General features: G+C 42.0%; 1 protein-coding gene across 1 annotated transcript in view; it reads right to left on the reverse strand.

The window, feature by feature from the left end:
• ARSB (arylsulfatase B) overlaps positions 1–14,627 on the reverse strand; it is a 68,552-nt gene that overhangs the window by 36,298 nt on the left and 17,627 nt on the right. The window lies entirely within an intron of this gene.

Genomic DNA, 14,627 nt, shown 5'->3' on the forward strand with positions numbered 1-14,627 from the left:
ATATTGATCAGTGCTTCGGCTACAGATTTGTACTATAACCATGCAACAATACAACATGGCTTATTTCTGACCAGTTTTCTAGACATCCTTAGCAATATGTGAGTCCACCAGACATCCTGGATTGTCTTGAAACTTTAAACTCATGAAGAGATTAGAGTCCAGGGCCAAAGGATTAACAATATCGAAGTCATTTCAGGCAAAATAATTGATAATGTTTCAGTCCTATCAGCTTTATTGTAATGCAAGGGTAAGAAACCATTTTCAGGACAACAAACTCATGAATATTCTTGTTTTCTCATCACTTGATGATTCTGAGCTGAGTGAGCAAGCCACCTCCATTGAAAAGGACTGTGCCTGATATCGAGTGTTATGAAGAATCTGGTGGCGATGATTTGATGACTGACACACATGTATGCGCCATTACGTGACATGTCCAGCCACCGAGTTAAAAACAAGTATGGGTAAACCAATCAGCAGTACTTTGGTAGACTAGTCTACAAAAGTAAGTGTCTTGCAGGTTCTGATCCAGTGTCTGCAACATTTGCAGTGGATCTCCATGGAGGCTGAAGCTTCTCATTCATCTGTATGAAAATGATATACATTGGGTTGTATCCAGATTGAGTTAGCTGCACTTGGGTCCCATTTAAATCAATGGGGGGGGACACATGCCTCCATTTTAATTTATTTCAGTCAGAATGAAATGCAACTAACATGGCTGTGGCTTAGTGGCAGAACACAGTGCTCTGCACGCAGAAAGGTCTGAGGTCTATTTCATGACCTCTCCAGACAAGGAAAAACTCCTGTGTGAAACCTTAGCGAGATGTGCCAGTCAGCACAGCCAGTACGGAGGTAGATGGACCAATGCACTGACTTAGTACAGCGCAGATTCCTAGGCTATTGGAAATGCCAAAGAGCACATGGAACATTTCCCTCTACTGGGGTGGTGGGGGTGGTGGGGAGGTCTGTGTGCCCAAGAATGTTGAACATGGCCCCAAAGTTGATTGTGCTTAATGGCATCTCAGGGCTTGAAGGAAGTGCAAGTGTATCTCAAGCGGTAAGTACATTAACAGGACAGATAAACATGAACAATTTCATTACGCTTTGTAAACCAGATTGACATAATTCCTTTTGATGTGGCTCCTTAGATCTATGGGAGATTAACCAATTTGTGCTTCAGGCACGCGTGCCAGTCCCAAACATTTTCACCTCACACACTCATATAAAGGGGGGGGGGGACTCCTATATGTCAAGTGTGTCCTACATATGTGATTACAGTGGTACCTCGGGTTAAGTACTTAATTCGTTCCGGAGGTCCATTCTTAACCTGAAACTGTTCTTAACCTGAAGCACCACTTTAGCTAATGGGGCCTCCTGCTGCCGCTGCGCCACCGCCACACGATTTCTATTCTCATCCTGAAGCAAAGTTCTTAACCTGAAGCACTATTTCTGGGTTAGCGGAGTGTGTAACCTGAAGCGTATGTAACCCAAGGCAGCACTGTACTAAATGCATAATTGCAATTAAAGACAGAGTGGACACTTCTGCAATGGAGCTCCATTCTTCAGAGCTGCAATCAACAGCTGGATTGGAAATCCAAGTCAGCTGATTTTCCTGATGATTAGAAGAAAAATACCGGGCATGTAGAAGGCTGCATGATGGAATTACCTCCAAAGTCTGGATAACTAAAATAATACAGTGATCAACTTTATCCCACTCCAGTTCCCTTTTCTTATTTCTTTTGTTTCCTCCAAATCTAGGGAAATAGTCCATATGGCAAACTTTTGAGCACATAATTAAATTATCTGCACTGCTTGTAGGAAGCTTCTTCCATACTTCTCTCCAATCTTCACCTAAGAGCAACAGATTTCTTTTCATTTCCTCTACAACAAGGCACTGAAAGTGGGAACTCAGGCAGTTCATGTAAAATTTTGGCTGAAAAAAATCATTACTCATGAACTTTGGACAGATGTTTCTCATGTCCCTAGAACTGCTTCAGAATTGCTTTATTAGTACAAGGTTTTTGAGAATCAGGACCTTGATTCAATTTTAGCCTTTGCTAAAGATCTTATATGAATCAATAAAGCAGAAAAGCAGCCCCATTTCTGCTCAGTTCCATCTGAAGACTTGCCAGATATCCTGGTACAGTGTGAGCCCATGAAGCTACAGACAAGACAATGATAACTAGTATAAACTGGCTTATCAGCATGAACATCTTTTAAGAACTGCAAGACAGCAAAATAATGAATGCTTGACCTGGAATAAACCAACATTACTAAATCAGCAAGAATTTGAAGAGCTCATGAAACAATCTTTGTGCTCTCTTCCTATGATCCAGTGCCATGTGCGTACATGGATATCACAACAAGCTAAGAATATTCAGAGGTACATATTTAAAATTGGGGGTCTTAAAAACCACAAACTAGAATTGTAAAATTGGTTTTTAAACTGGGTTGCAGACTGTTTCTCTCTCTTAAAACACACACACACACACACAAAAACACACACACACACACAACCCACCATACATGAAGTCAAAAGGAAGTTCTTTTCCAAAATAATTGCTGGTGGTCAAGATGCCATTAGCTGGGTAATCACCTTGATATTTTACACTAGATTCAAGATGACAGGCCATAATAAAATGCCAATGAGAGCAGGTAAGAAAGCTTCAAAGGTGTCTTAAGAGAACGTGAAGCATGCCTGCTCACATTAGGAAAGGAGCCATGCTTAGCTAGGTCACTGTTGTGTGTACTGACATAATCCCCATGAATTCCTCATTGTGTGCCCCTGAAGTAATTTGATCCTATTCCCTGTTGTTTGAAATACAAATACCTTACAATTCTAAGCTTCTCTTCACCATGGTGGATGAACAAAAAACAAAAGCAAGTGTTAATTAACCTATAAAGTAAATCCAAATACCGCAGTCAAGAAAAGCTTAATCTGGGTAGCTGCATCATGTAAATGAAGCAAGATTGCTTAACCACTAATTAAATGTATTCTGTCGGTCTCTATTCTAGATGTAAGAATTGCCTTTGCTGGATCTTTGCAAGATCCATTTAGGTCTAGCATTAGCTTTTCCATAAGTAGTCAAAGATACAGATCAGCAAAGGTATACACTTGTCATGACTGTGACCACTGGCTTTTGGTTTTTTTTACCCTGGAATCTGGTAACACTGGAAATGTACCACCATTGAGCACAGCCGTTCCACTAAACTCACAACCATTGGAAGGTCCTTCAAAGATTTGCCTAGCACAGGGATGGGGAAATCTGTAACCTTTCATTTGTTGTTGGGACGATGGGTCCCATCAGCTCAGACAGCAAGGCCAATGGGAAGATGATGGGAGTTGTAGTCCAGTAACACCTGAAGTATCACAGGTGATCTAGCCCTTTTATATGAAGCCACAAACTGAATCATTTTGTGTGCGGACAGGCTTTTGATTCAGCGGATGCCTTTGCTAACAGAAGAAGGGAGTAAGATCTCTGTGGCCCCTGGAAATCTGCTGCAGAGAGTTAACGGCCCCTTTCATGGGTGGTGGCACAGAGATCTGAAGAAGGAATCTCCAGGAACTGCCTCACCTCCTCTACTGTTAGTGGAGCCCTCTACTAGATCAAAGATTCCTCAGCTAACAGAAGGATTCCTTTTCTTTGTAGAACAGGTGGATACTGCAACCCCATCTAACCAAGTAGTGAAACCCGAAAGTTAACTGTGCATTCATGTAGGGCAGGGGTCAGTAAATTTTTCACCAGGGGGCCAGTCCACTGTCCCTCAGACCTTGTGGGGGGCCGGACTATTTTTTTTTGGGGGGGGGATGAACGAATTTCTATGCCCCACAAATAACCCAGAGGTGAATTTTAAATAAAAGCACACATTCCACTCATGTAAAAACACGCTGATTCCTGGACCGTCTGCAGGCTGGATTTAGAAGGCAATTGGGCCAGATCCGGCCCCCGGGCCTTAGTTTGCCTACCCATGATGTAGGGCTTGGTTTGGACTGTAGGAGTCCCTCTCAGTACAAATAATTATTAGTAAATGACCTTCAAATCCTCCCAACTCTACACTACTGTGTTGACTATAATGTCAATTAAACTTAGTGGAGTGCATGAACGTACTTATGCCCCCCCCCTTATCTCAAAGTTCCTGTTTTAATATGGAACCAAACCAAGAAGCCTTCTCATTTTAATAAACACAGCAACAGAAGTAATAAAAAATTGATTTCTTCTACTTCGAGCTATTCCAAGAATAAGAGATGCTGACACATGATTTCTGTCACCTGAGAGTAATTCAGTATGGACTATGTGCACACAATGTTCAGAGGAAAATAAAATATGGTGAATAATAACCGTGCTAACTCCAGAGAGCTGACTTTTTCAATTATAATAGCAGTTAAGGTAAGGTTACTCTGCTCTGGAAAATAGCAAGTAAAAAGCCATTTCTGAGCACAAAGACTCCTCCTCAAAATATTCCTTAATGTGCTCCTGAGATAAAAATGAACAGTCTGCAGGATTAACAAAAGGATGCATGTATCTCAGCCCTAAACACATAGCCTAGGAGGAACCAGCGAGTAAAATAAAGAATGAGGTTTGTAGCAACTCCAAATACCACCACATCCACTATATACATTTCTATATAACTGTAAAACTAAGCTCCCCCACACACGCAAAATATATTTTCAAAATGCAACCTTGTTTTCCTTCTGTCACATTCTTGCACAAGGTCTTGAACAAAGCAAATGGCTGTCACACATAGTTAAGCTTGTTTTTGTTTTAATGTAGAATATCTGCAGATGCCAACCATTTTCTTGGAAGGAAGATCCACCGGTTTCACTGGAACTTGCTTCAATGCAAGTTTATTTAGGAATGTAGCCAAAAACCTGTGTCTACTGAATGGAATACTGAATTCCGAGGGTCAAAACCTGCTAAAATGTGGCTGGAACATTTGTGTGTTCTTATTCAGAGAAGGAAGTTTATTTTGAATGCCCGGTTTGGGCATCCCCTTATGCCTTTTGAAGCAGTCTGTTCTTTTGGAACAGGATCTACTCATCTGGGGGTTTTTTCGTTTTATTTTATTTTTTTAAGTTAAGGACCTAATTGAGATGTATATTTGTAATGCCTTCAAAAGGGCCATGGAGGAAATGAGGCCATTATTGCTGCACTTTCCCAGATGTTGTGTAAGAACTTCAGAAAGCCGAGTCTCGCAGTCTTAACACACTCCAAGCTGCGTGGAAAACACTTTTACAGTCAGAAATGCAAAACCTACTGAAGTAGAGGCGTAAGGGTGATTGTTATCAAGACTGACGCATATGAGGGAGGCTGCTTTTAAACATCATTATAGACAACAGAAGGTTTTCCCCTATTTTCTTTTCCAGGGAAAGCAAACAAAAAAACAAACACAAGGAAATGAGCAGGGATTCCTAGTAAGGTTGCCAGCTATATGAGAATGCTGCCTTGAAAATAAATAAAGTGCCGCATTTAGTCTGCACTTACTTCCAAGAATACGCTCTCCAGCACAGCAGCACTGTGAGGGAGAGAGGAAATGATCTATGCATATTAACGCTTTGTGTTTTGCCTTTCTTGTTTGGGGACTGCTGCATTTGGTCACCCAGATTACCTTGCTCTCCTCTCTTTCCTCCTCAGTTTATTTGAGGTGGACGGCTGTGGCTGCACTTTGTCGCTTATCTTGCACAAAATAAACAGAGCAATCTGGAGCTAATTTAAGCGGTTTACCATATCAGGATATGGCTGGGAAAGGCTTTAAGGCAGGGAGTGGGGAGGGAGGGCTCAAGGCGAACAATAGCTCTGTGAAGCTGAACAGCAGTGAGCACAGGAAGGCTCTGCAGACAGCCTGGCAGACAGCTGTCAGCCATTCCAATAACAATCCCTGCAGCCAATGAAAACTGGCCAGCATCTAAAGCCCCCCAAACCAACCCAGGAACACCAACAATAAAAACAAAGGATTAAACATTTCAGCATAAAGTGGCATGAGTGACATGGCTGTAGCTCAGTGTCAGGGAATTGCTCGGCTGCTAGTGTGGTGCTGTTTTTCTCCTGCAACGATTCTCAAATAAAGAGCAGCTGTAATTACAGTACCATATCTTGCAAAGCACAGGCCAAAACCCAAGGAAGTGGCTTTATTTAGTGTGAACTATAACTCCAGTCAGCCGATCAGACCTATTTACATCTGCTTTCCAAATCAGTTCCCTTCTCTGATGCCAGGAGTGGCATGTATGTATGTATGTATGTACGTACGTACGTATGTATGTATGTATTTAAAAACCCATCTCTAAACAACAGGATAACACAAAATGAGAAATCCACGTGGTCCACGTGGTCCAATTTTCTACAGCAGACCACAAGAGGAAAACAACAGATCAATGTTGTTGGTCCAAAATTTATTATTCTCTTGTATGACTCCAAGTATAATATTGGGCAGCATATTCTACTTTATTATTCCAAATAGCTATGAAATGGCTCAATTTCTCCATAAAACAATTATTCACCCACCTGCCTCCTTTTACTCTGATGGCATTGGTCACACACACACACACACACACACACACACACAATCTCTTAAGTCTTCTAACAGCCAGTCTGTGATGGGGGGATGGGTTTGTTTTTTCTATTTCTAGTTTATGGCCATTCGTGCTGCTATTAACAAATGGATAATCATTTCCATCTCTTCACAAAGAACTACATAACTCAAAAAAACAGAATAATGCAGCCAATGGACCTAGTGGTAAAACATAACCCATCATATCATTGGTTTTATAAAGGATTTAATTCTAAAAATTTATAATCTTGGAACTTGTCCAACAAATATGATCTACATACATTCCTAGAACACTGTAGTTCCAACAGTAATCTCCTGTATAAATTTTGCTTAGCCTAAGTGGGTTTGGAAAACCTTGTTAATTGTCACCAGGACAGTATCCATGATGTTTCTCCATTATTTGGCCAAAGCCTGCTCTATAAAATTTACTTTCCTTTATGACAATAGATAAGAGTGGTAGTAGCTGTTGTTGTTTGTGATGGATTTGTTCCAGCCTAGTACAGTGGTACCTCAGGTTAAGTACTTAATTCATTCGGGAGGTCCGTTCTTAACCTGAAACTGTTCTTAACCCAAGGTACCACTTTAGCTAATGGGGCCTCCTGCTGCTGCCACACCGCCAGAGCATGATTTCTGTTCACATCCTGAAGCAAAGTTCTTAACCCGAGGTACTATTTCTGGGTTAGCGGAGTCTGTAACCTGACGCGTATGTAACCTGAAGCGTATGTAACCCAAGGTACCACTGTATATAGGTCCCCCCCCCCATGTAGTGGGGCATTGAGGTGAGCTCCTTCTTACAAACCTTCAGCAAGCAGGAAGTCCTCTATCAAGGACGTCCATCACAAAAAAAGATGGGATGGTGCAACATACAGATACAGCCTGTGTAAAAAGATCTCAGCTCACACTGGGGGTTCCATGCATGATGAGATTATTTGGTTTTAGCTAGTAATGGTCCATTATCTATGAAATTTCTAATAATCAAGATATTTTTGATACTACTTCTAAAGTATTCCATATATCAACTAAATTAAGAACATAATGGTTGGTTGAGCATAGATCAGCCAGTAGAGCATGAGACTCTTAATCTCAGAGTCGTGGTTTGAGCCCCACATTGGGAAAAAGATTCCTGCCTTGCAGATGGTTGAACCAGATATCCCTCACGGTCCCTTCCAAAGCCACAATTCTATGATTCTATAAGAGCAGTGCTGCTATGTCAGGCCAGTGACCCATCCAGTCCAGTATCCAGTTCTCACACAGGCCCATGGAAAACCTACAAGCACAACCCGAACACAACAGCACTCTCAAATTCTGATTTAGAAACGCTTATCTTAAACATTTGTGATGCTTCTTGAATGTTGGTGAGAAATTGCTGTTGTTAACGTTAGTGAGAAATGTTGAAGTGCTTCCTCATTGCAACACATTGCCTCAACTCAAGCTATTGCATGACAAGGGACATGCTTTGAGAGGTGACACAATAAGGCCTATCCTTCCCACTGACCTTGGCTGGATCCAAATGCCACTTGGTTTTCTCCTACCCTATCCCAGAAGTGCTTTTTTTTGGTGCTGTTCCACTTGGTCCTTATGCAACCTTAATGCAACAGGTGGAAATCGCTGTTCCCTGGATATGCTTCATTTCTTATTTCCTCCTTTTATCATGTAACTTACATGGCAATCTATTATATAAATGTAGCAAATCAGTGAATGAATGAATGAATCTCCCTAACTATTCAGGTACTTGCAGTCATCTTACTACTTTTGCATCCCCCTCCCCCGATCATACCAAAATCTCATGGATGTCTAACCCGGCTGGTCCACTACAGAACTCTACTAGTGTGCTGTTTATATTGATCATCTATTAAAGCAAAGCAGAAGGCTTGGGAGTTAACATTCGTTCCTTGTTTTGCCAATTCATTAGAGTCTTTCAGAATGTGCTAACAGTTTTTAGCTATTTTTAGGATGGGCAGGACTTGCTGGGGTGGGTGGGGGCTTTGAGAAGATGGCAAAAGCAGAGTTGAAAGGAAATCTCAGCTGAAAGCTAACCTTGGGACATGTAAAGTCCATTCCACCAGGATATTCCTGTAGTACTGGACAATACCTTGCACAGCAGGGAACCAGACTGGATTGGATTAGTATTGTTCAACCCTCAAGTAGATTGTGTCTCCATAAACTTAAAAGGATTTTAAATCATCTTTGTAGCCTGCCAAATTTTTGCAAGTTCTGAAAGATGTGTAGGGCAGATGGTTAAGCACAAGGCAGAGAGAAGCATATCCTCAGAATAAAGCTGTGTATTGTGGATGTGTGAAAGCCATCTTTTCATTTTCACATACATATATATATAGAAGGCTGATTGCTGAAGAATTGATGCTTTTGAGTTATGGTGCTGGAGGAGACTGCAAGAAGATCAAACCTATCCATTCTTAAGGAAATCAGCCCTGAGTGCTCACTGGAAGGACAGATCCTGAAGCTGAGGCTCCAGTACTTTGGCCACCTCATGAGAAGACTCCCTGGAAAAGACCCTGATGCTGGGAAAGATGGAGGGCACAAGGAGAAGGGGACGACAGAGGACGAGATGGTTGGACAGTGTTCTCGAAGCTACAAACATGAGTCTGACCAAACTGCGGGAGGCAGTGGAAGACAGGAGTGCCTGGCGTGCTCTGGTCCATGGGGTCATGAAGAGTTGGACACGACTAAATGACTAAACAACAACAACATACATATACATGCATGTTGGAACATTTATCTGCAAAAGCATATATGCGATCCTAACAAAATGCATCTAAATAACTACTGTGGCATCACATGCACACAGCTGGGCTCATTTCATATCATTATATTCATTCAAAAGCACAGATCTCTTTCTCTGAATCATGTGGCTTTTTGTTGCATGGGTATTATAGCAATCTTCTCAACAGACATGTTCAGGACACATAATCACAGATATGAATATAGGAGTTTTCGAAGAACACTCCAAGGCTTTTGATGGACTTTGATAGAATTGCCAGCAAGCCAAAGATACACACTACAAAGATCTACACTACCTAGAAGCTGTGGCTAGTTACTATCCCACCCTCCAAAAGCATTCATATACCTATCAGTTGTTCCTATTGGCTGTTAAGGAGCATATGTGCCCTCTGTGTTAGCACCACACTGTAGTGCTCAGCTTGTTGCATCCCATGCCTCTGCTTCTACATGCAAGTACATGCAGCAAACTAGACATTCGTGGCACCTTTTCACATGCCAATTCATCTAGGTGTGAAGCAAGCCCTAAATGTTAGCCTGGTTTATAAAGATAAAATTGCATTGTCTTCAATAAAGAATAAGAAATAAAGAGCAGGCCGTGCGTGTGCATATCAACTTTTTGCTTGTTTATCACAAGTACGGTATTTGTGACATTGTTTGTGACATTGTGCACAGACGCAGGTACCAGTGCAGCTTGGCTTAAGCCAGGGGACCTGATTAATCAAATAAGAGCACACAATCAGCTTTTGAGCAGCGGTGACAGATCGGCTTGTACTATGTCAAGAAAAAGACAGGCTATTAATTAACTAGAAAATCATTTGTCGGTTTTAAGATCTCAGCAGGCTTGTCGCAAGTCCTAACATTTCACTGTCTCATTCTGCACCATTTACGGAACATGTGAAATTATGCAGAACACCAAAAGGTGAAGCTGTTTCCATAGAGGAGAAAAACAAAATAGGTTCTCAGGGAATTATAAAAACATTTAGAAACTAAGGCATCCTTGTAGAAGGATATGCCAAATGTAGTATTTATTAATACAACTGACATATTACAGAGGTGGTGGCCAGAATTCTATAGTTAATAAAGAACGTGACAGACATATTTACTAAACATATATCTAAAACACATTTACTTGGAAGAGTCCAAGTTTCCATTTCAGTGTAAGTTACTTCGGAACAAACCTGTTTAGGGGCCTAACTACACATTACACAGACATGCATGTAACGAAACCTCAAATACCCTTATACCCTTTCTACAGAGGGATCAAAACTGATTTTGAGGAAGAGGGTGATTAAGAGCAGAGAAGAAGTGTGCGGGGGTGGGGAGGGGTGTTTTTCCTATCTGTTGTTTCCCTGGTCTAAAGAACCTCATTCCTAAATGAACAAATAGGGGATCATATCTGCACACAGTGAGGCCCTAATAATCTATCTGATGAAGTTTAAGACTACAGGAACTCCTAACCTCCAGTAGGGTGGAGATACCTATCAAGCCAAAATGGATCTAGATGGCTTTCTGACTGTTCCGGGTAAGTCCCTATTGCCTCAAAGTCCTGGTTGATCTCTGGATTAGAGAAACAACTTGGGCAGATGACACAATTGCTCCTGAGAGCATCCTCTTTCTGTGGATGAAGGCACACTTTGGTTTTCCAGGGAGCTCAGGGCAATGAAGCAACAGTTATGGCGCCTAGAGTGAAGGTGGAGCAGACGCACTCGAAATTGGCATAGGCAGAGCTCCTATTAAGCCCTGCAGATCAGATTGAGGGGGTGCCACGTTCCATGGGTGGGAGAAGGGAGGGAAATCTCATTGCACAAGCAGACCTCGCTTCATATATGCAACAACTTAGCCCACCCACAATTTTGTTCCAGACAATGTTGGGCAGCAACCGAGAATCAGACAGCATTTTTTTTCTTTCTTTTAAGTAGAGAAGAAGAGCCTTGATGGATCAGCCCAAGGGCCAATATCATAATGAAGATGAATTTGCATCCACAGGAGCTTGGTGCATACATAACAGTAAATGAGAATTAAACCAAGTATGGCTTACTGGAAATGAGCGAGCATGCTGGTGTACACTGTTCAAATCACACACACCCTATACCTTTTGCCATGTCAGGGGAAAAACAAAACCAGACTGCCGGCTTAGCATTCCATGCGAATCATGGTTTGTTCTTGGTTTGCCCTTGTGGTTGTCTGGAGAGAAACAAGACACAAGGACTAGTTTGCATGTACAGTGGCACATCTGGTTGTGGACGGGATCCATTCCAGAGCTCCAGTCGGATCCCGAGGTTTCCGCAACCGGAGGGACCACTTCTGCGCATGCGTGTGCAGTGAAACCCGGGAAAATACTTCCAGGTTTGCCACGTTCACATCCTGAAGGATACGCAACTGGAGGTGTGCGTATCCAGAGGTACCACTGTAATACTAAGTCAGCACTCTCATGTGCAACAAAGGGAAAAGGAAGAGGGCAGAGACAGTATATGAGTCACATGTACTAGTGTGCTTGCTCATTCCTGGTAATCCATACTTCGTTTAACTCTGGCTTACTGTTATGTGCAAACATGGCCAATAAGTAATATGTCAATATATAAATATCAACCAACCAGCAGAAAGAGGCACACTGCATCTGGAATCCCTCTGTGGAAAAAAGGAACCATCTGACAAGTCTGAACTATCTATATTAGGAACAATAAAGGGAGACTAAATATGTCCAGAATTATAGAGGGTGGTGTTGATATGGAATGTCTGAAACATTTAGTTATTAAAAAGGCATGAGGCTGAGGACTGGATTGAAGCAGGGGGCAAGCCTAGAAGCAGCTCTTCTGTACACTTCAGCTTGGATGAAGCATTTAGAACCGGCTGCCAAAGATAGCAATAAAAGCATGTCATTTTTTCCCATTATTAAGTTTTTAAATTGTGTGGGTGAATCCTTCCAGTGCTTATGAAAGGGGAGGATTAATAGTATTTACTAGAGCTATGCAACCTCTATGAAAGCTCCAATTCATAGCTCAACCAAGCAAGTTGATTTCTGACCTCTGGCATTCCCATTGAACTGGACTCTTGAACTTATGCACCGAACAATTTAAGACACTGTGTGTGTGCACGTGCGTGTGCGCGCACACACAGATGTGTGTGTATGCTGTCTATAATCACTTGCAGAGTGGGCCTCTCTATACTCCCACTGATGCCAGACATTTAACGAATACATCAAAGACCTACACTGTGCACAAGCAGCTCAAGGTATGTATCTGCGAAGAACGCTGTCCTCAGTTTGAACTCCAAAGCTCCTCCCCAGTCACACATATTAAGAATCAATTCATCATTTCAAATCTTAATCTGGTTGCATAGGATCTGTAGAACACTGCAGTTCTCTCTAGGGGCAAACAATATGGATCTTTGTAGGGTCCCAGGCATACGTCAACCAATTGCTAGCTGGTAATGAATGAAATGGAAACTCAGCCTCATCCTGCAAAACAGTGATGCCCCCCCCCACTCCACTATATTTACACACAGTAATATTTTAGTGTCTTTACACCAAAGCAGCAAAAGGCTTGGCTTGTACCTGTTGTCCTCTGAAATTTGCACATTTAACTACTTAAGTTCTTATATGTTGTTTTAAAGCAATGCCACCATGATTTTATTATACCTTTTGTTATACGGGTATCATTCAGCTGAAATTGAACCAATTCAGAATTAGACTTGTGCATATTTCACTATATTATTTATTTAGATTAACAGTCCACCCAAACACAAGTGGAGTTTTTTTTAAGAGGAGTAAAAAACAAAGAGGACTCAGAGCAAAATAAAAAGAAGTTCCTTTTCCAACTTCTCTCTGAACTCCAAAGGCCATCTCAAAGAGTAGGCTATGTGTCAGAAAGATGCCCAGATATTAGTTTTCATACTGGAGCAACGTGGAGAAGTACCACGTATTTTTTGCTCTATAAGATTCACTTTTTCTCTCCTAAAAAGTAAGGGGAAATGTGTGTGCATCTTATGGAGTGAATGCAGGCTGCGCAGCTATCCCAGAAGCCAGAACAGCAAGAGGGATTGCTGCTTTCACTGTGCAACGATCCCTCTTGCTGTTCTGGCTTCTGAGATTCAGAATATTTTTTTTCTTGTTTTCCTCCTCCAAAAACTAGGTGCGTCTGGTGCGTCTTATAGAGCGAAAAATACGGTAGGTTCTATGGCTGTATCAGGTCCCAATTCATATATTTCCTCAACCATAAGGTGACTGTAAGATACCCACAATTTCTCAGCCACAGTCACACAATCCCCTACAATATGGAGATAATCACGCTAGCCTTCCACGGATGGCTACTGTGAGGATTATTGGGACAAGGTATTTGTAGCTCTTCGTAAGCAACTTAAAATGTACTATACAAGTGTTAGGCCAGGTGTGGGTGAGGGGCAAAAGGAAATGTAATTCTATGCATGTCTGTTACACTTTTATCCAACCCCAAGCAGCTCATGGGTTCCCCCAATTATGTCTTCACAACAACCCTGTGAGGTAAAAGCTGGGCTAAGACATAGCGACTGCCTCAAGGTCACGCAGTGAGCTTCACAGTTGAGTGGGGATTTGAACTTGGGTTCGGCAGTCCTAGCCTGACGCTAGTCTAATCGTTATACAGTGGTACCTCAGTATTCAATTCGTTCCGGAGGTCCGTACTTAACCTGAAACTGTTCTTAACCTGAAGCACCACTTTAGCTAATGGAGCCTCCCGCTGCTGCTGCGCCACCGGAGCAAGATTTCTGTTCTCATCCTGAAGCAAAGTTCTTAACCTGAGGTAATATTTCTGGGTTAGTGGAGTCTGTAACCTGAAGCGTATGTAACCCGAGGTACTGCATCAGCTCATGTTGTCCACAGGACCAAATTACTCTCTGGCATTTCCACCTACAGATGAAGGCCCAACACAAACACTCTCCAGGATGCCAAATAGGAACAGGATGTTGATTAGTTTGTAGCAGCCGTTGGTGGAGGGGGACGTACACAGATTGTTTTGTTTTCTGCCCTTGGGAGGAACACTGTGACAAAGGCTGAAAACTCCTAGTGTTAGCAGTAAAAAGGGCTACACTTTGAACCAACAATGCACCGTGGAAATAAATTAGTATGTGGGCTCTATCAAACAGCATTGTCACAAGAGAAGCCCTACTTCGCATCTTATGGTGCCCTCTTGTGACAATGATAAAGTACATCACCCTTCCCCATCATTTTATTTTTTTGCCTGGAACAGGTAAGTCTGTTGAATTTCTGCCTATCAAGCAACCGTTAAGCCTCTGTTAGGTGGAAGCCCCACTTATTGCTTCCCACACTTTCCGGTATTTAGCACTAAAACAGAAGCATGTTTACTACAATA

This window comes from Podarcis tiliguerta (genome assembly GCF_965153285.1).
Source record: "Podarcis tiliguerta genome assembly, chromosome: 11".
NCBI lineage: Eukaryota > Metazoa > Chordata > Lepidosauria > Squamata > Lacertidae > Podarcis > Podarcis tiliguerta.